This window comes from Camellia sinensis, chromosome 12 (genome assembly GCF_055761805.1).
Source record: "Camellia sinensis isolate YWXY chromosome 12, ASM5576180v1, whole genome shotgun sequence".
NCBI lineage: Eukaryota > Viridiplantae > Streptophyta > Magnoliopsida > Ericales > Theaceae > Camellia > Camellia sinensis.
In genome coordinates this window covers 76,816,769-76,834,594 of record NC_138972.1, presented here as the reverse complement: position 1 = coordinate 76,834,594, position 17,826 = coordinate 76,816,769, and the positions used below count along the sequence as shown (strand labels likewise).

At 45.7% G+C, this 17,826-nt stretch overlaps 1 pseudogene; it reads right to left on the bottom strand.

Annotated features, from left to right (window-relative positions):
* The window catches only part of LOC114306811 (blue copper protein-like), a 33,463-nt pseudogene extending 16,644 nt beyond the window's left edge, over window positions 1–16,819 (bottom strand).
* Window positions 16,820–17,826: the final 1,007 nt, after the last annotated feature.

Genomic DNA, 17,826 nt, shown 5'->3' with positions numbered 1-17,826 from the left:
ATAATCTTTATGGGCTTACCCATGTCAGTAGTCCCTCATTCCCAAGTGCAGCTTTAGTCCAATGAAGGGAATAATGAAGAAAATGAGAGTTGTGAGAGACCGGCAGGGTGTAGGCTGACTGAGAGGGGTGACCGACCAAGAGGAGGGCCGATCGCGAGGGGTGGCCGAGTGGAGGGACAGACCATGAGGTTGGCCGACCGCGAAGGGTGGCTGAGTGGAGGGACCGACCATGAGGAGGGCCGATCGCGAAGGGTGGCCGAGTGGAGGGACCGACCATGAGGAGGGTCGATCGCGAAGGGTGGCCGAGCGGAGGGACCGACCATGAGGAGGGTTGATCGCGAAGGGTGGCCGAGCGGACGAACCGACCATGAGGAGGGCCAACCGCGAAGGGTGGGTGGTGTGGCGCGGGGCTCGAGAGGCGGCGGGGCACGTGTTGAAGTGAAGTGGAATAGACAGGGAAGGGGAAAGGAGCAGTGGATCGTGGTCATACGTGTGGCAGGATTTCATAGGGGGAGAGGTTAGGCGTTGGGCAATAAGTGAAACGATAGGTCATTATAGGGTGTTGAAAAGACAGTTTTGGTGAATTGTTGGAAATTTTCAAATTGGCGAAAATTAATTGTGACCCTTGGAATACAGGCAAGCCTTGGGCTCTTGGTATTATTTGTTTTACCTATCTTTTTGCAAAAAATCAAAACATTTCAAGTGTAAACTCCTTCGTTGCTAACGATACACCCCTGCAACACTTTTTGAATTTTCTTGCACCCGCATCCGAAGCTATTCGCAGACATACAAGAGAGATGGCTCAAGAGGAAGCAACAACCGCCAGGGTTGATCCCCTAGGCGATGATGACGCGGTTGACTTGGCAGAACTATACCGGACGAAGCGTAGCGAGGGAGAGGGAGCGAGTTAACCAGTGCGGGCTCGCCCTAGAACAATGATTTCGGCCGCGAGGCCTATTAGTCAGGTGAAGCCCGACCATTGGCACACCAAACTCGATAGATCTATACTGACAGCTGAGGAGTTGGAGGGACTAACGAAGAAGTACCAAATACCATTGGAGATAGGGCTGAGATTGCCCACCACCACGGAAAGGGCATCAGACGTGCAGCTGGGTGAATTCAGTTTGTACGAGGAGGCATTCCGAGGGGGTTTGAGGCTACCTCATCCCTAAGTGGTGGTGGATATTCTGTACAAGCTAGGAGCGGCGCCAGGGCAACTGATACCGAATGCATGGAAGATTATAATGGCCTGCGCGAGTGCCTGGCTTCAGGCGACGGGAGGGGCGGCAATGACAGTAGAGGAGTTCTTTTCCTGCTACAAGGCTTCCGGTCAGCAAGAGACTTGGGTCACACTGCAAGTGGTGGCGGGGCGAGGGATAATGGCAGGTCTGCCATCATCGGTGAAGGGATGGAGACCGAGATAGTTTTTCGTGACAGCGAACGCTGGGGCGAGAGTTCGCACCATGTGGAAGGTGCCAACCAAATCAGTCGAGCCCAAGTTGGACAAGGCGGCTGAGGATAGAGTGAAAAGGGTGAGGGAATGGAGAGAAGAGAAGGGGGTGACGTGGGATGAGCTTGTCCTGCCTTCAACATTATTTGCCCTGAAATTGGGACCGCAACCATTGGGAGAGGACCCAGCAAGGGAGGAGTTGGAGGCGTAGAGGAAAGTGGAGGAGGAGGAGGAGAGGAGGCTGTTCGCCCGAGCGAATAAGTACAAGGAGACACAGCTGGGGCCCGCTCCAAAACCGATCGCGAGAGAGCGAATCCGACTGCGCCCGAAGCCTCTGGGGAGGAAGGATTTGGGAGGCTTTGAGCCACGACTGCCCCAGTGGATCCTCTGAAGGAGAGGAAAAAAGGAGTTGGAGACTTTGAAGAAGAAGAAAAGAGTGAGGGAGAGTGAGGGGGAGCCCGCCTTGAAGAGGAGAAAGGAGGTGACGGTAAGGACGACCCCCGAAGTGGGGTTGGGGGAATCAGCCAAGGGGGTGGAGAGTGGGGCGATTGGCCCTGAAGAACGAGTGGAGGGTGGTGTGGCTGACCTTGTGGAGGGAGTGGAGGGAGGGGGGACTGGCCCTGAAGAATGAGTGGAGGTTGGTGTGGTTGACCCTGCGGAGGGGGGAAAGCGGCAACCTAAGGGGGCTTCTGCGCCCCAAGGAGAAGAAGATGGGGCCAGGTTGAAGACCGCTTTATACCACGCCCCAACTGTGTCTGGGCGACTGGAAGGGGAAGGAAGGGAGGCCAGAAGCATTGCAGATTGCCTTTTTGGAGTAGTGGAAGACGCAACCATGCGCTCGATGGCCAGTTTTACTGAGGCTGAGTTACTAAGGGGGTTGTGCTTTGCCAAAATGGAGGCGACCTCCTTAGCAGGAGCCCTTCTGAGAAAGGCGGTGGCTGCTAAAGGCGAAATGTGGGAGTTGAAGGCAAAGTTGGAGGCGGTGGAGACCCAACTTGAAAGCTTAAGGAAGGAGACTGCAGGGTGGCGGAAAGCCGCGCGAAGCGTGTGTGCAAAGGGGTTGGAAGAGGCGTAGAAGGCGAAGAAGATAGGGGTGTTGGCGGTGGTGCAGAGCAATGTTGCCGATCGTGCCCATGCTGAGCTGCGCGCAACCAAGTTGGAGTTAGAGGACGAGTGCCGCAAGGTGGTATCGATCGAGTTCCAGCTGGTTGGCGAGCAAAAAAAGCTGGAAGAGGTAAAGAAAGCCTACGCTGTCGCCAACGAACGGTTTGAAGAGGCCATGATCAGCAATGAAGATCTGCGCGCTCAATGGATCAAAGAAAAGGATGAAGCAGACCTGAAGATCACTAAGTTGGAGCGAGATCTGGCAAACGAACGCGCCAAGGCAGCGGCAGAGAAGGTGGGGTTGGAGAAGGAGTTGGAGGACGAAAAGACCAAGGCAGCCTCTGAAAGGGCAGCATACCCCGACTTATGCGTTGCAGTAGTAGAGCAGTTCAAGGGGTCTACTGACTTTCAGGTGGCTGTCGATGCTGCGATTGCCAACAGCTTGGCGAGAGAGGGGTCTGGGGGGGCTGGCCCGTCGGGGGTGACCGTTGGGAGCAGGAGTGAAGAAGAAGTGATCCAGAGCTTCCAGCAGTCGGACTTCTATAAACATGAGATGGCTGAGTTCAGGGACAGCGGCTGGAAGATGTTCAAGCGTAAAGCAGAAGAGTTGTTCCCAGACTTAGACTTCAGCAGTGTCAAGATTGATGAAGACGACGTGGCCCAAACCCCTTTAGACGAGGGCGTTGAAGAAGAAGATCTCGCCTCAAGTGAAGAGAGGTGAGTGGTGTGGAGGAAATTTGGACTTAGAATTCTGGTTGTTTTGTGTTTGTTTGCTTTTTTTTTTTTTTTAATTGCTGTAATAAACTTATGTACAAGTTTGTGAATGAATAAAATTATAAGTTTGTGTTTGTCACACTACTGTCTTTATTTTTGTGAGTCTAAAATGCATAAGAATGGTTTATTCAAATTAGGCTTGACTTGTAAAACCTGATAAGTAAGAAAACAATCTGACTTGTAAAGGAAACATGCAAGAATGTCAAAAATGTGAAGTTTCAAATCACGCCAAAAAATGAAGTTGTAAATCATGTTGTAAGAGTGTTGAGAAATGATAGGTTGGTTTGGGAAATGTAAGTTAAAAAATGTAAAGAGTGTAAAGAGGCGTAAAAACGTGAACCTGGAATTTGACTAAGTATGGTAACTATGCCACAATCATGACGGTGTAGGGGTGGCCTTTCATGCTCAGTCCGGCTGAGGTGTTTCATGCTCGGTCTAGCTGAGGCCTTATGCTCCGTCAGGCTGAGCTCCTGGTGCACAGTCTGGCTGAGGCTTTAAGTAACTCAGTCTGGCTTAGCTCTTCGTGCTCAGTCTGGCTGAGGCTTTAAGTAACTCAGTCTGGCTGAGCTCTTCGTGCTTAGTCTGGCTGAGGCTTTGTATGCTCAGTCTGGCCGAGGCTTTATGCTTAGTCTGGCTGAACTCTTCGTGCTCAGTCTGGCCGAGGCTTTGTATGCCCGGTCTGGCTGAACTCTTCGTGCTCAGTCTGGCTGAGCCTTTTATGCTCGGTTTGGCCGAGGCTTTACGCTCAGTCTGGCTGAGGCTTTGTATGCTCGGTCTAGCCGAGGCTTTATGCTCAGTCTGGCTGAGGCTCTATGCTCAGTCTGGCTGAACTCTTCGTGCTCAGTCTGGCTGAGGCTTTGTATGCTCGGTCTGGCCGAGGCTTTATACTCAGTCTGGCTGAGGCTCTATGCTCAGTCTGGCTGAACTCTTCGTGCTCAGTTTGGCTGAACTCTTCGTGCTCAGTCTGGCCGAGGTTGAGTTGGGCCTCGTGCCACTCCACCCACCTTTCGTGGTTGGCCTTCCTCATGGTCGGTCCCTCTGCTCGGCCACCCTTCGCTGTCGGCCCTCCTCATGGTCGGTCCCTCCACTCGGCCACCCGTCGCGGTCGGCCCTCCTCATAGTCGGTCCTTCCGCTCGGCCACCCTTCGCGGTCGGCCCTCCTCATGGTCGGTCCCTCTCCTCGACCACCCTTCGTGGTCAGCCCTCCTCATGGTCGATCCTTCCACTTGGTCACCTCTCGCGGTCGGCCCTCCTCTTGGTCGGTCACCCCTCTCGGTCGGCCTACACCCTGCCGGCCTCTCATAGTCCTTATTTTCTTCATTATTCCCTTCGTTGGACTAAAGCTGCACTTGGGAATGAGGGACTACTAACATGGGTAGGCCCATAAAAATTATAGCCCACCATTTAGGGCCATAGGGCCCAATACATAACTCAAATACTAAAGCCCAGCATTGCTGAAGCCCCAAGTAGCAATGAGAACCAATGACATCAAGACACATGGCAAGAGAAGGGCAAGTCACATAAGCAGACAAAGATCTGCAAAGTTATTGTCACTGCACATCGCCATTAATGGGGCCCCTTAGAGCATTTATTGCGATAACCCCTCTCCGTCGGAACAGAACGCCTTCACCATGAACAAGGTAAGCTAGAGCATAGACTTTCGGCCAAGGTGACAGGTCGGAAGGGATAACGAAATGATTACCAGAGGATATAAGCAAACGTCAAAGACAAGAAGAAGGTTAAATTTTTCTATCTCTAATCTATCTACACATTCCACTTCTCTCTCTCTAACTTGCTCATTGGAGGGTTCGCTGGGGGACTCCCCGTTTCTCGTTGAACTCTTATGCAGGTCTTCTGGTAGGCTTGGTCATTTGGGCATAGGCTCGAGGAGCGTGGAATCAGCCCAACCCGTTCCATCTGGAACGAACTGTATCATTCGGGCATATGCTCGGTCTGGCTGAACTCTTCATACTCTTTAAAAAATATAAAGAGTGTGAAGAGGCATAAAAACGTGAACCTGGAATTTGACTTAGTATGGTAACTATGCCACAATCATGACGGTGCAGGGGCGACCTTTCATGCTCAGTCTAACTGAGGTGCTTCATGCTCGGTCTGGCTGAGGCCTTATGCTCAGTCAGGCTGAGCTCCTCGTGCTCAGTCTGGCTGAGGCTTTAAGTAACTCAGTCTGGCTGAGCTCTTCGTGCTCAGTTTGGCTGAGGCTTTGTATGCTCGGTCTGACCGAGGCTTTATGCTTAGTTTGGCTGAACTCTTCATGCTCAGTCTGGCTGAGGCTTTGTATGCTCGGTCTGGCCGAGGCTTTATGTTCAGTCTGGCTGAGGCTCTATGCTCAGTCTGGCTGAACTCTTCGTGGTCAGTCTGGCTGAGTCTGGCCGAGGCTTTATGCTCAGTCTGGCTGAGGCTCTATGCTCAGTTTGGATGAAGTCTTCGTGCTCAGTCTGGCTGAGGCTTTGTAAGCTCGGTCTGGTCGAGGCTTTATGCTCAGTCTGGCTGAGGCTCTATGCTCAGTCTGGCTAAACTCTTCGTGCTCAGTCTAGTTGAGGCTTTGTATGCTCGGTTTGGAAGAGGCTTTATGCTCAGTCTGGCTGAACTCTTTGTGCTCAGTCTGGCTAAGGCTTTGTATGCTCGGACTGGCCGAGGCTTTTTATAACTCAGTCTGGCTGAACTCTTCGTGCTTACTCTGGCTGAGGCTTTGTATGCTCGATCTGGCTGAGGCTCTATGCTTAGTCTGACTGAACTCTTCATGCTCAGTCTGGCTGAGCCTTTGTATGCTCGGCCTGGTTGAGGCTTTATGCTCAGTTTGGCTGAGGCTCTATGCTCAGTCTAGCTGAACTCTTCGTGCTCAGTCTGGCTGAGGCTTTGTATGCTCAGTCTGGCCGAGGCTTTGTGCTCAGTCTGGCTGAGGCTCTATGCTCAGTCTGGTTGAACTCTTCGTGCTCAGTCTGGCTGAGGCTTTGTATGCTTGGTCTGGCCGAGGCTTTATGCTCAATCTGGCTGAACTCTTCGTGCTCAGTCTGGCTGAGACTTTGTATGCTCGGTCTGGTTGAGGCTTTTTATAACTCAGTCTGGTTGAACTCTTTGTGCTTAGTCTGGCTGAGGCTTTGTATGCTCGGTCTGGCCGAGGCTTTTTATAACTTAGTCTGGCTGAGGCTACAATCAAAGCGTTATTGAAAGACCACACAGATAACTGAGATATAAGCTTGTTGTCATTAAAATGTGGCCTAGTTGATCAGAGATTTACATCGTATGAGAGGAAGATAAGACATTCAAGCGCGTAAATTGCCAAAAAGAAATACAGCAAAAGATTGATACAAGAATTGAACTTTTATTGAAAATAGCGCTTCAAGTGCTCGGCGTTCCATGGGTGGGGGAGATCTCGACCTTCCATGTCCTGAAGTCGGTAAGTGCCCGGACGAGGCCTGGTTTTAACAACGTAATGTCCTTCCCATTTGGTTGCTAGTTTGCCCTCAGCCGGATTCTTGGTGGCGAGGGTTACCTCCCGCAAAACAAGGTCCCCCACGGCGAACTCCCTTGGTCGGACTTTGCGGTTGTAATGTGTTCTCATCTTCTGTTGGTATGAGGCCCGTCTGACAGCAGTGGTTTCTCGGAGCTCTTCGATTAGGTCTAGGTCTGCCCGACGTAGCTCCTTAGTTAGTTCTTGATTCGGGTGTAGGATTTTTGGGGTAGGCAGACCGATTTCCACTGGATGACCATCTCAGCGTCGTATGTTAAGCGAAAAGAGGTCTCCCCAGTGGGGGTTCGAGCGGTAGTGCGGTAGGCCCTGAGTACATTCGGTAATTCCTCAGCCCAGAGTCCCTTAGCAGCTTCCAGTTTAGTTTTGATAATCTTGAGAAGAGAACGGTTGGTGACCTCAACTTGGCCATTGGCTTGAAGATGACCTGGGGAAGAGAAACATGGCTGGATTTGAAGTTCTGCACAAAATTTCTTGAATTTGGCATTGTCGAATTGTTTGCCGTTGTCGGAGATGATGGCATGGGGATGCCAAATCTGCAGACGATCGACTTCCAGATGAATCTAGTTGTGTTCCGCTCGGTAATCGTGGCAAGGAGTTCTGCCTCCACCCATTTAGTGAAGTAATCAATGGCGACAATGGCGAATTTAGTTTGGCCTCAGCCAGTGGGCAATGGGCCAACTAGGTCGATCCCCCATTTGGCGAATAGGTAAGGGCTACAAAGTGTGATCAACTCTTTAGGTGGAGCATGAGGGATGTTGGCAAAATGCTGGCACTTATCACATTTGAGCACGAAGTCTGTCGCATCTTGATTGAGAGTAGGCCAGAAATAACCAGTGCGCAGTATTTTGTGGGCTAAGAACCTGCCATCCGAATGATTGCCACATACACCCTCATGACTTCTCTCATCGCGTAGGTCGCTTGAGCAGGATTGAGGCATCTTAGGTATGGGCGTGAAAAGCCACTTTTGTACAAAAGACCACTAACAAGAATGTAATTGGACGACCGGGCTCTGACTTTGACGGCCTGCTGTTTGCCATCTGGTAGTTCCCCCATTGTCAAAAATAGAAAGATATCGGACGCCCATGGGATAGGTTCATTTTGGAGGAAGTGGACTTCCTGTTGGTTAAGGGAAATGGCAGGGTGGGTCAGATACTCGAGGCGGATACCGTGGCTGAGGTTTGACTGGTCTGCAGAAGCTAATTAAGCCATCTCATCTGCCTTGGAGTTTTCCGCTCAGGGAATGTGCTTGATGTGGAAAGTATTGAAGAGGCGAGCAAGGGGGAGTGCAATATCCCTGTAAGCCTGCATTGTGTCTTCCTTGGCATCGAATTCCCCCGTAATTTGTCCGACAATAATCTGGGAATCGCTGAACACCCAGATATGGCTGACACCAATGTCTCCGGCCAGGCGGAGGCCTACTATCAATGCCTTATATTTGGCCTCATTATTGCTTACATCGAATAAGAACCAGAGAGCACACTTGAAATAATTGCCCTCGGGGGCGATGAGGATGAGACCGGCCCCACTGCCTTCTTTTCAGGATAATTCGTCGACGTTGAGGGTCCAAGAATGGGGGTCTTCTGCCTCAGTCTGGGGTTGAGGAGGTGGTGGGGCCGTGGTTGGAATGGGATTAGTGAATTCCAGGATAAAATCGGCGACAGCCTGTCCTTTGACCGCCGTTCGAGGTCTGTAGGAGATATTAAACTGGCTGAGCTCGACTGACCATTGCATAAGTTGGCCGGACAGCTCTGGTTGTTGCATGATTTTCTTTAACGGTTGGTCAATAAGGACCACTATGGAATGGGCTTGGAAGTAAGGGCGGAGTCGTCTGGAGGCGGTGACCAAGGCCAAGGACATTTTTTCTAATAATGGGTACTTCTGTTCCGCCCCCCTAAGAGCCTGACTGATGTAGTAGACCGGTCGTTGGACAAAGTTGTCTTCCTTGATGAGTGTTGCGCTGACTGCAGTGTTTGACACGGCTAGATAGAGGAAGAGGGGTTCGCCCGTGATTGGTTGAGAAAGTAAGGGGGGTTAGCCATGCACTGTTTCAACTACTGAAAGGCCTCTTCAGATTCTGCCGTCCATTCAAAAGTTTGCCGAAGAACCTTGAAGAAGGGGAGGCACTTGTCCGTTGCTGGGAAATGAAGCGGTTGAGGGCGGCCACTCGGCCAGTAAGCCTCTGAACCTCTTTAACCATTCTGGGTGACTGCATTTCGATTAAGGTCTTGATCTTTTCGGGGTTAGCTTCAATGCCCTGCTGACTGACCATGAAACCCAAAAACTTCCCAAATCCTACGCCGAAGGCGCATTTCTCCAGGTTGAGCTTTATTTGGTACTTTCGCAAGGTGGCGAAGGTCTCTCGCAGGTCGGCTAGATGATCAGTGGTGAGCTTGCTCTTGACCAGTATGTCGTCGACATATACTTTCATGTTCCGGCCTATCTGGTGACTGAAGACAGCATTGACCAACCGTTGGTAAGTGGCCCCGACATTCTTCAACCCAAATGGCATCACACGGTAATGGTAGGTGCCTCGGTCAGTGATGAAGGAGGTGTGTTCCTGGTCAGATGGGTGCATCAGGATCTGGTTGTATCCAGAGAAGGCATCCATGAAGCTGAGCATTTGATGACCGGCCGTGGCGTCAACCAGCAGATCTATACGAAGGAGAGGATAGCTGTCTTTGGGGCAAGCTTGGTTAAGGTAGGAGTAGTCGACACAGAGTCGCCATTTACCATTGTTTTTACGAACTAGAACCACATTCGACAGCCATCTAGGGTAGTCCATATTCGTGATAAACTGTGTCTCAAGGAGCTTATCTACTTCAGAAGCAATAAGGTTATTGCGCTCTGGGTAAAAAATGCGCTGCTTCTGGCAGACAGGTCGGAAATAGGGCTCAATGCTGAGATGGTGGCAGATGAAGGAGGGGTCAATACTTGGCATGTCAGAGTGAGTCCAGGTAAACACATCATTGTGTTCAATCAGGAGGGTGGTGAGGTCGGCCTTGGCCTAGGGGGATAGTTGGCTGCCAATCTTGGCGGTTTTGGTCGGGTTGGTGGGATCGATGAGGACCTCGATGAGCTCCTCCACTGGTTCCCCTCTAACCTGCTCGTCCTCGTCTTTGACGTCGAGTCCTTCAATGATCATAGCCTCTTTGAGCTTGACTTCTTTAAGGGAGGCGACATAACATTCTCTGGCCACGGTCTGCTCTCCCCTCACTGTGCCGACCCCAAGATCAGTGGGGAACTTGATGGCAAGGTGGAAAGTGGATGTGACTGCCTGGAAAGCATTTAGGGCGGTGCGGCCAAGGATGATGTTGTAGGCAGAGGGGTAGTCGACAACAAAAAAGGTGAGCAACTTTGTGGTCTGTCGCGGGTACTCGCCGATTATGATGGGAAGATCAATGGAGCCGATGGAGGTCACTCGGTCACCAGTGAAACCGACCAAAGGGGTTTGGAGAGGAGACAGACTTTCTTCCCCAATCTTGAGCTGGCGGAAGCAGTTGAGGAAGATGATGTCTGAAGAACTGCCGTTGTCGATGAGAACTCGTCTGATCTTGTAATTGGAAAGGAGGGCAGAAATGACGAGAGGGTCGTCATGGGGGTAGCGGATGCCTGTGCAGTCGGCGTCCGTAAAGGTGATAGGCTCAGTCTACTACCTGGGCTATTTGGAGGGTCGGTCCAGTGTGGCAACTTCTTTGTGTGAGCCCTGCCTTATTTTTCTGAGTTCTGCCCGTTGAGCTGAGCTGAGCGGGATGGTCCTCCACAAGCAAGCCCGCCGGAAATAACTCTGATTTCTCCAACAGGTGGGTCGGGGTTACCTTGTGCCTGAGGTTGTTGTGGTGGGCGATCACGACCTTGGTTAGGTTGTGCTGGTTGTCGGGGAAGGATGCGCCAGCGGTTATTTCTGGTGGGTTCAGTCCGTTGCCTCTGCTGAGGGCGGGTATCTGTGAATCGATTGAGACACCCTTGACGAATCAAGCCCTCGACCTGATCTTTGAGGTTAACACACTCCTCGGTATTATGGCCGTGGTCTTGGTGAAAGCGGTAATATTTGGACTGGTCTCTTCGATCGGAAGGAGTCCGTGATGGTTGGGGGCATTTTAGGGGTTGGTCTCGCTGGATCTGATTGAGGACTTGTTCCATGGGGGAATTGAGCGGTGTGTACCGCTCGAACAGGACGGGCAGTCGGGCTGGTGCCGACCAGTCGGCGCGGGGTGGTCGGTCATTGTACTGAGGTGTTTGGTGAGTGTATTGGGCATTCCTGGTTTCTGAGTCCTTTCTCTTTTCTCTGGAGGTCAGGTTTTTGGCTATTGGGTCTTGTCGGGCGGCTAGTGAATCTTCAACATTCATGTATTTTTGGGCTTTAGAGAGTAGGATTGCCATAGAGGTCGGGGGGTTTTTTGAGAGGGAGAAAAGGAAATTAGATGACCGTAGACCGGCCATGAAAGCTGTAAGGATGACCTTGTCATCGTTTTCCGCTACCTGCAAGGCTTCGGTGTTGAAACGGGTAGCGAAACTACGCAGTGACTCCCCCTCGGTCTGACGGATATTGAGGAGTTGGGTTGTTGGGCGTCGTTGGCGCTGGGCTCCAATGAAATGGCTGAGGAAGGATTCATTGAGGTGTTGGAAAGTGGAGACAGAATCTGCTGGTAGTTGACTAAACCAGAGTCGAGTCGACTCCTTGAGTGTTACGGGGAAAGCACGACACATGATCTCGTTGGGGAATGCATGGAGGATTATGAGGGTTCTGTTGGTCTCTAAGTGATCGACTGGGTCTGTTGTACCGTCGAAAGAGTCGATGGTGGGCATTTTGAACTTGGGGGGTAGAGGTTTGTCCTGGATGGAGGCAATGAACGGCGAGTTGGCCGTGGTGGATGGTTTATGCTGTATGTTTTGCATGACTCCTTGGAGCTGGAGCTTCATGGATCGGAGTTCTGCATCCCAGAGAGGAATGTTGTCACCACCGGAGGGGAGCAGGGGCTGGACGCTACTGGCCTCTTCCTCAGGGGTTGGTACCGGGACCGATGGGTGCGGGGCCCGAGGTTGCAGGTTTATATCCGGGAGGAGAACCCGCAAGCCTTCCGAGTTGGGTGGGTTAGGTTGTAGGATAGTATGGCTCGGGGCTCGTTCTTGGTTGGGTGGAACATCTAGAGGTGGTGGAGGAGGCATAGGAAGGTTTCTTTGGACTAGAGCATTAATCAGGGCTTGGTTTTGTTTGGCCAAGCGGTTAATGCTGTTGGTGAGTTCGGTGAAATACTGTGGTGGGTTATTCGGATTGGGAGGGTCGGCTTGATGATCAGGAACATTAGGGTGAGAAGCCATGGATCTAGTTGTGACCATCCACCTTTACAGGTGGTAGGAGGGGGTTATTGGGAGAGGGTCTCTGGCAACAATGAGCACAACTGGCGCGCAGAACAAAAACGTTTCCCACAGACAGCGCCAACTGATGATACAGTTCGTTCCAGATGGAACGGGTCAGACTGATTCCACGGTCCTCGAGCCTATGCCCAAATGACCAAGCCCACTAGAAGACCTGCACAAGAGTTCAACGGGGAACGGGGAATCCCCCAGCGAACCCTCCGACGAGCAAGTTAGAGAGAGAGAAGTGGAATGTGTAGATAGATTAGAGATAGAAAAATTTAACCTTCTTCTTGTCCTTGACGTTTGCTTATATCCTCTGGTAATCATTTCGTTGTCCTTTCCGACCTGTCACCTTGGCCGAAAGTCTATGCTCTAGCTTACCTTGTTCATGGTGAAGGCGTTCTGTCCCGACAGAGAGGGGTTATCGCAATAAATGCTGTAAGGGGCCTCATTAATGACGATGTGCAGTGACAATAACTTTGCAGATCTTTATCTGCTTATGTGGCTTGCCCTTCTCTTGTCATGTGTCTTGATATCATTGGTTCTCATTGCTACTTGGGGTTTCAGTAATGCTGGGCTTTAGTATTTGAGTTATGTATTAGGCCCTGTGACCCTAAATGGTGGGCTATAATCTTTATGGGCTTACCTATGTCAGTTATTATTTTATGATCAATTTGAATACTGAGGTTAGGATCTCCAATGAAGATATTGAAGTATGTTCAACAGTAAAAATAGTAAAATTTTATTGTGTAGAAGTAAAAAAAATGCCAGATCAGATAAAAGTTTACTGTCAATTTTATGAACAAACTAAACTAAACTTCTACTATCATTTATAAATAGACTATCACCAAACAAAACTCAAACCAGTGTAAAATTTTCAAAGTTGGCAGAGTACATATTAAAAGTTGATAGCAAAATGAAAATAAATTTGTTTGTCTTTCATGAAAGACACGGAGTCTTCTTAAAATGTTAAAATTTCACAATAAAATTTATTATGAATCAAAGTAAAATTTGATTGTAAGATAAAGTATAATTTTACTATTATCATTAATTTTGACGGTAAATTTTTTTTTATTATTATTATTTTTACAAAATTTGATGGCCAACATGATTCTTTTTTAACAGATTTTGATGAAAATTTTAAAAATACTAATTTTATTAAAAACGAATAGATAGATATCAAAAGTAACATAATTTAAAAAAAAATTAGTTATTAAGAGCATTTTTGTAATCATCTTATAGATGTCCTTATTGCAACATAATCCACACGCATGTCCTTTTCCCATTAAAGTATTACAATGAGGGACTCCTTGCAGATTATCCCTATCTTTAAATTCTAATTTTTTAAATCCTAACTCTGCTACCCCTTAACCACCATTTTCGGCAGCCATTGTCGTCGCCTTTGACCACAAACCCCAGCTTGTCTTCCATCAACAGTTTTAGAATAAAGGAAATAAGAAATTTGAGAACATATAACCTCATGCTATTGCGAAAAATCAATATATATATACATATATTTTCTTTTAGGCATTGTAGAATGATTATTTATTATAGCAATAATATTAAAAATTTACTTAAAATTTTGTGAGAAAACACTCACATCAACATGTGACTTTGGTCACTATTATTTATTTATTTGTTTGGCTTTTTGAAATGGCAAGAAGATCTAATAATATTACTCATAATTTTAACAAGAGTTAGAGTGTCATAATAAAGAGGAAATATCATTTTGTCCTCCAACTATTATTTAAAAATCAATTCAATTCTTGTTCAAATTCTTTTAATAATATCAATATTATATCTAAACTATTTAATTTTAGATCAATTTTATCCCGGCGTTACCTGCAATTTATAATAAAACGGAAGTTGTTAACGTGGCATCAAAATTTCGTTTGAAATTTCATTTTACATCCAAACTATCTTTAAGATAGCAATTAGACCCCCAAACTTCATTTTATTTAGCAGTTTAATTGATATTTTGAGGATAATTTTGGGGGTAAAACAAAATTTCAAATGAAATTTAGATGCCACATTAACAACTTTTGTTCGATTATAGATGGGAATTGGCAGTAAGAGTAAAATTGATGCAAAATGATATTTTCTCCATAATAAATGAAAGACAACACATACACATACACATACATATTGTTCAATTTTCAAAATATAAGAATTAATTCATCACAAAGGTATACAAAATGCATACGTAAAAAAGCTACAAAAGATTGTAAATAGTGTTGTACTCAATTGAATCTTATTCTTAGACAACATAGAATCAGTTGATTAAAAGTGACTAAATGTCTTATTAGTCAAGCCACAATCACAACAGCCACAGCCAGTACAGCTTCTATGTCTTATTCGTAAAACAATATAAAATTTGTTGATCTAAATGACCTAAATGTCATATTAGTCAAGCCATAACCATGGCAGCCACAGCTAACACTGCTGCCATGAAAAATTGATACCCAGAAATTAGTATCCCATGAGCAGAGTTTTTCACAGGGGTCGGTGCTGGAGCTCCGCTTTCCACGTTGATGACAAGCTTTTGGCCAAACTGAGCACAGTGCTGCCCCACACCGCAAATGTACCATTTTTTTCCAGGGACCATAAGGGGAATGATATCGTGTCCAGAGGTCAATGCCTCATTTGATGGTGGGATAATGCATTGGCTGAAGCCGGTAGCGTTTACTTTGAACACGTTATGATTTCCCATAGTGTAGTTAAAAACTGTGTGAGAAACAAACAAACAAATAAAGAAGAACACGTTATGATTTCCCATAGTGTAGTTAAAAACTGTGTGAGAAACAAACAAACAAATAAAGAAGAAGAAATTAATTGAAGTGACATATTAGGTTAATAGAGGAATAATTGAAACGGTCAGGAGATCGTTTGGCCCAAAATTCTTTGTTTCATTATCATAAAACACTCATGATCATTATATTATGTCTCAAGATTCCTGTGTCTTAAGATTCTCAATGATTCAATGACACGATTAGGAATGTAAGAAAAATTGAAAAAATCGGCCAAACCGATCGAACCGGCTATATATTGTCTGTTTTTTAACAAAAATCGATCTGTGCGATTTTTAAATTTGTTTTTTTTTTGGTTTTTGATTTGGTATCTGTTCAAGCACTTTGTGCACCGAATTAAACCGAAACCCGATCGTTTCAACATATATTATATTTATAATATATATAATCTAATAATATAATGATATTAATAAATATAATAAATTATTAACCTTATCATCTCTATAACCTTTTATAATTTTTTGTTATATATAATCTTAACTCTAACTCATTATTATTGAAATCTAGTATTTTTAAACTTTTTTTTGTTTGTATTTTTGTTAATTTAGGAATTGAAAAGTATTCTATTAAATGGATGGATTGAATATGTTTGAAATCAAGGAAAAATAACTAATTCAATGTTTTTATATAGATTAGTGACTATATTAAAAAGTAGCTTAACTTTGAAAAGTCATAAACCGATTAAACCGAACCGTTTCAGTCGGTTCGGTTCAATGTAGTGTGGTGCAGTTTGATGGGAGAAATGATATGTATCCATATTCAAAATAATAAAATCGACAGTATTAATTCGGTGAAATTTTTTATTTAAATACTAACTGTATGAAATTGATTACATCCCTAGACATGATAGTGCTTAAGATTCCCAATCTTTAAGATTTTTATGTGATTCAATGACTGTAAATATTTTCTGACAAGACTAAAGGATCCTTTGTCAGTTGGGGCGGGAGCAAATAGAAATTTAGGCATAGAGTAGTGGCTAGTAAATTGAATCTTAACTTGTATTACGTAACCAACTAAGTTGTTTCACTTGCCCATAGCCTATTATTGACATACGAGAAGTCATGAGTTTGAACTAAGGAGTAAAAGCTCTCTCCGTACTCCTCTTTGATCCCACCCTAGTTAGGACTTACGCCCAATAATTACTTGGTATATAGGACAAATGATTATATATATTGAGAGATAAGACTCATCATTTCGTTTGAAGACTGCTTAGTCAGTTGCATTTTTATTCAACCCAAAGTTATATCTTTGGCCAGCTAGGTTAGCCCAAATAAGGCTTGTGTTGGGCTTAGGTGTTGAAACCCAACTCGATAGCCTGGCTTATTATGCATGAGGCGGCGTACAGATTAGACAAAAAATAATAAAAAAATAAATAAAAGTTCAATAAAAATATAATTATTATTATTATTTTTTTTTTGTTGTACAAGTCAAGCTGGTTAGACACAACTTGAGCATAAAATTTTTTGACTTTAGACCAACTTGACTCAATCTATTAGCAAACTTGTTAGGCTTAGCCCATGTGTGAATGTGGGCACCAATTTTGCAAGCTGAGCCAACCAGATGCCGACCCTTACCTAGAGATGAATTACGAGGAAGCTCCTCATTACTTAAAATAAAATTAAAAAACAAAAAAAGCAAAAAAGAAAAGAAAAGAAATGCTAGTTTACCTAGTTTGTCTCCAACATAGAATACTTTATCCTTAGCCCAAGTTTGGTAATCATAGCCATTGGTCCAACCGTTAGAATCACCAACCCAATAATCAGTAGCCATGGTGACTGAAGGAAGAACAACTGCCACAATGGCAAGGATGACCAGCAAATTGTTAGAAGCCATTAGAGCTCTTTGATTCACTTTTTTAGAAATATATATATATTTTTTGTATTGGTTTCAATGAGCTCTAATAGCTGTCTCAGGATGGGACACTATAAGTGTTCAAGGGTGTATTTATAGTGTTTTTTCTCTTGCAAAATATTCATTAAATGCCTATAAAAAACATGAGAAACAGGCTATGGTCGGCATAGAATCACATTGGGTTGTACGAGGGACACCTGAAATTCATGAGATTTAATTTTGGTTTTACTGTAAAAATTTGGGTGGTGGAAGCAAGAAAAGTGATTCTTCTATCTACGTACAAATATGTTATATATAAATATGTCAAGATTGTCATTTTGTGTTTGTTTTAATAGATACCAAGTGATTTTGTTTTCGGCCTTTGTATGTGGGGGTGATGTTTATTTCTATTTATGATAAAATTAATTTTGTTTAAAAAAAGAAAATTAATTATATTTCATCGACTTAGTGGGTAAATAAAACTCTCTATTGTGTGATTGGTTAAAACAAGGTGAATTCTATTTAAAAAAATAAATTTCACTATTTTAATTAGGTGTCATTTGATTTACACAATACTTTTTTTTTTTCTTTTCATTACACTCAATTTTTATAGTTTTCTCTTTTTACACTCACTATAATACCAAATTTGTCCTCATCTTTAATCCCCAAAATTTCAAACTATAATCCTACTCCATCCTTAACCACATATAACCTCTCTTCCCCTCTAGTGACCCCTTTCACCACCGCTACCCCTTTTTCTTAGCCCTTACAACCACCACCTTTGACTACAATGACCCTTCCTGAATATGATCACCTTTTGAGCCATCTGTCCCCACTGTGACTTCCCTTCAAACCTCCCTCCCTATTGCAATCCCCTTTTTAGCCCTATCCATCATGATCCATCAACCCAACTCCCTCTACTGTGACTTAGGCCTCTTGTTCCCTCGTACCGCAAACTAGTCGCCTCTATCGCAACCTGGCCATCTCCATTGCACACCCTTGCAAGAGAG